The following is a 4,945-nucleotide window of genomic DNA, read 5'->3' on the forward strand; positions in this document are numbered from 1 at the left end:
TTTGTCTTTAGTGTCTGCAATTTTACCATGATGTATCTAGCAAGGACTTCTTTTAATTAAACTATGTGGTATTTGTGTACTAACTCTGATGATTCATTATCTTTCATCCATTTTGAATATTCTCAGCCATTAACTCTCCAAGTATTGCTTTTCCCCCAAACTCTTATTGTCTTCTTCTGTAACTCTCATCACCAATATAATTTTCCCATCTTTTCTCTATGTTTTTTATCCATTCTCTCATATTTTTCATTTCTTTGGCTTCTTGTTGCATTCCATAACATTTTACAGATTTATGTTCCAATTCACTAGTTCTGTCTTCAGAAGTATCTGCCTATTTTTAAACTTACACATTGATTTTTAATTTTTTTTTATTTCTACAATTTGTATTTTATTCTTTATCAAAACAGCCTTGTTGAAAAAATATAAAAAGACACATGTGGTTTTCACCAAAGCTTTCACTAAAGCATTGTTGTAATGGGAAAAGAATGAAAACAGACCAAATGCCATCACTAAAGCACTGGTTGTCTAGCATGCTAAGTCCATATAATAGAGTACTATGCAGCTTTATAAAAGAATGTCAAATAGCTCTATATATTGCTATGCAGTGGTATCTAAATAATAGTAAAAATTTTTAAAAAACATGATCAACTTAAGTGAGTATAATATATTGAAGATTATATGTTGCTTCATTGAAAAAAACAAAATTTAGTGTCTTAAACCAATAATTATTCATTATTTTCTCATGTTCCAGTGGGTTGACTGGGTGATTCTTTTACACTTTTTGTCTAGAAAGAGTTATATGGCAATGGACAACTTTCAGAGCGGCTATACTTACTCACATGTATGAGCCTCAGCTGGGATGGCTAAAAGCAAGGAAGCTTTACTTTAAAAACTGGAAAACAAAAAAAAAAGAAAAAAGTAAAAGGTGATTTTCTTTTTATTAAGAAGCAAGAAAGATTTACATGATTATTAGTACCAAAAAGACTCAGGAGTCAACTTGAAAAAGCTATCACTGGCCAAAATTAGGACAATTTGATAATCAATAAGAAAATTAAACATAGTAGATTAAAATACATGAAACATGTTTAAATCTATGAGCTAATAATAATAATTAAAAAAATAATGGTGTCATTGGATACCTTTTGAGATCCAATGCATTGTTTTGAAAACTGGTGAATAAAGGAATAGAATCAAACTTTTATCCTATATTTTCTTTCTGGATTATACCTTAAGATAATCAAATGTTGATAAAAGAAAATTCTCTTTGTAGATGCATCTTAGCAAATAAATGAAGAAAAAAATGATACGATTTGAGTATTACCATGTTTCAACCTCTACTGAAATAAAGGATCTAGACAGTAGTTATAAATTGTTCACATCAAGAAAGAGAGACAAACAGATATTACACATCTCTTAATAGAAGTGTGAAATACCACCCATAAAACATTATTGCCAAAACAAAAACAAAAACAAACTTTTGAATCAAGATTTTAGATCTAACTACTGATTTACAGCATATACAAGAGATAGAGGAGCATATTAAGTGACACCACAGGCAATCAAGAAAATTTAGTCTGTAGTAAACTATATAAGATAAATGGCTCAGTTGCTTCGATAAATAGATTGCAAGGAAAGGGGGAAAATGATGAAGGAGCAACCTGTCGATTAAAATAGACTTAACAGACATAAAAACAAGTGCAGTGTATGGATCTCATTCGAATCCTGATAAAAACAAATTGTAAAATAACATTATAAGACAATTTAAAAAATAGGAAGCATTTTTAACGGTGATAATGGTACTGTGGTTATGTATTTTAAGGACTGTCTTTTAGAAATAAATACAGAAATGTTTACAGATTAAATAAAATGATATCTGGAATGTACTTCAAAATCCATTAGGGATAGTGGGGGCTGAGGGGAGGAGCTGTAGGTAAACAAGAGTGGCCATAAGTTGACCACTGCTGAATATTGTTACTGGGCCAATGGAGATTTGTTATATTATTATTTGTTATATTATTGTCTCTACTTATGTATATGTTTGAAGATTTTGATTTTAAAAAAAAGTGATGCTGAGGAGAAAATAGTTTTCCATGGTGAGGTTGGGCTTTGAACAGAGATACGAATAAAACTACTGTAGAGCAGAAAAGGAAAAAAAAATAAACTGATAAATTTTTATGGTTTCATCTCTCTGTTACCAGCTCATATTTTTGATTGCCTATTTCATTTTCTTAAACATATTAAATCTTTTTAAAAATTATATTCTGAACTTGATGATTATAATAAATTTGGTGTTGGGGGGTCTAATTCTACTCTGTTCTTTCTGTACCTTACTGTATTCAAAAACTTGTTTTCAAAAATCACTTAAATCCGGAAAAAACATTAAAATTATACCATTTTATACCAAAATATTGAAAACAAAATAAGATGACTTTCAAGTCAGAAAAAAAAAACGAGGCTACAAGTTCATCACTTACACTTAATTTTTTTACATCCAAGTTTCCTCATCTACAAAACATAGATGGTAATACCTAGTTCAGAGAATTCCTGTGAGAGTTAATGAATAATTCATGGAAAATAGCACAATACCTCACATGCTGAAGCACTCTAAAAATGGTAGCTTTATATATATATATCCATGCTTCCTAAATTGGGGAGTAACGTAGATAAATATCATATTTGGTATCATGGATATCATAAATATCATTCATCACCAAAGAATTTTCTGTTCATTTACACCAACCTCACATGTAACCCATGGACTAGGAAATCAGATAATAATGCTACATTTAAAGCTGAGCTTGGATTGTACAACTGACAACAAATACTCTTAAAAACCATATTTAACATTTTGGACCAAAAACATTGAGTAGCAGAAATGGAATACACTTGTACTTCTCATTAACATTTCTTAAGTAGGTTACTTATCTTTGGTGAGAGAAATAGAAATTGAGGGTTTGCAAAAGTGTTAATGAATTTGCATTGAGTGTTTTAATTCTTGCCACAAATGATTTAATTCAGGGCATAGGTAGAGTGTACTGTTGGTTTCTGAATGATGGTCTTACTTATGGTCTAAGAATCAGAAATTAAATCATTGTTTAGTTTTATTTATTTAAAAGTAGAGCTTTCGTTTCACACCAAAGGGCTACAGAGCAAAATGACTCAGTTATTAACTCTTTCAATACACCACAGTTGGTGCCCCAATGCTGCCTTGGCATCCAAAGAAACATTTCTGCATACATTATTCCACCAAAACAGCACAGGAAGAATTTCCTGCTCGGAAGTCTTTGTATGATGCATACCACTGACTCCAAAGACTATTTTTCAGGCTCTCACGGGCAGGTCTCTTATTTTTGGTTAAATCAAAGGTTTCATCTACAAAATGAAAGTACGAAGAATGGCAGTGACTTTCCATTTGTCATGCCCAGTAGCAATTGTGCTGAAGGACTCATGCAACAGAATCTAGCAAATCATAAATCAATTTTTTGTCTGAAGGCTTGCAAGAGATCTTACTCTTGTGAGTTAATATGGAAACTGGAATGAGTCTAAGTAAAACAGTAATTCAAATTCATACACATTGTTGTATGTGTTATTAACATGAAATTCATTCTGGCCACCAGCTATTTTGCCCCTTCCTCCTTTAGAAGGCTAAGATTCTACTTTTCCCATGTCTCCTTTATTTGTCTGTGCTGAGACAGACCAGAAAATCAAACAGTTTAGATGTATTTTTCTTGTTATTCATTCATTTTACAATATTCAATACGTATGTTAACAGTGCATAGGACCCAATCTACAGCTCACCAGAGAATATCCTAACAAAATGCTCTGGTCCTCCAGTGGTATCCAAGTACACACATGTGAAGAACGTAAGAGGTCATGAGCGCATGGACATGGCATTCCAGGTGTATATGCAGCATCTTGTCTCTCCCTCCACTAATCCTGAAAAGCCAGTTAAAATCATGACTGATTTTTTTTTAATCTTCCACATATTTACAATAACCCGCATGGCTGACCTTTATGTTAATGTTTATTGGATTTTGCCTCTTTGGGAGACAGACAAATCAGGAAGATCACATTTGAGGGTATTGGTAGGTGCACAGTGATTCATGGATATGGCCTCAGAAAGAGACAGTTTCATCACCCGGGTCTTTAATGAAATTTGAGGTTAAAAAACCAAAACAAATGCAGTATGTGCATGTATATGTGTGTGTATAAGAGTGACCCTCTATTCTTTATCCCACCAAGAGGAACTAAGGCAAAATTGTCAAACTTGCCTCCTCTATAATACACATCACTTTGAATTGCATCCTTTTTATAACATTTCTCTCTTTTAAAGCTATCCTGTTTGAAAATAGAAAATTTACTTGTAACATGTTGAGGATGGGAAGAAGAACATTGGTTTTTCCTGGGTTCTTTACTCATGAAAGAATTTGTGTGAAGGTGGACTTTTGAGTCCCTGTTAAAGGAATTAAAAATCGGTGAAGTTTGGATAGACACGTTTGCTGGGGAGTGATGGACTCACCCCACAGCACTGTGTTGGCAAGGCTTGTCTTCTGTGACTGTTGATTTTCTCCTGGATGCTTCCGCCTTCTCCTAGTTATACGGAACTATTCAGATATTTTTAAGATATTAAGGACCATGTTTTTTTTTTTTTTTTTTTTAATTTTATTTATTTATTTTTGGCTGTGTGGGGTCTTCGTTTCTGTGCGAGGGCTTTCTCTAGTTGTGGCAAGCAGGGGTCACTCCTCATCGCGGTGCGCGGGCCTCTCACTATCGTGGCCTCTTGTTGCGGAGCACAGGCTCCAGACGCACATGCTCAGTAGTTGTGGCTCACGGGCCTAGTCGCTCCGTGGCACGTGGGATCTTCCCAGACCAGGGCTCGAACCCGTGTCCCCTGCATTGGCAGGCAGATTCTTAACCACTGCGCCACCAGGGAAGCCCGAGGACC

The sequence above is a fragment of the Balaenoptera physalus genome (genome assembly GCF_965194825.1).
Source record: "Balaenoptera physalus genome assembly, chromosome: 8".
NCBI classification, from domain to species: Eukaryota; Metazoa; Chordata; class Mammalia; order Artiodactyla; family Balaenopteridae; genus Balaenoptera; species Balaenoptera physalus.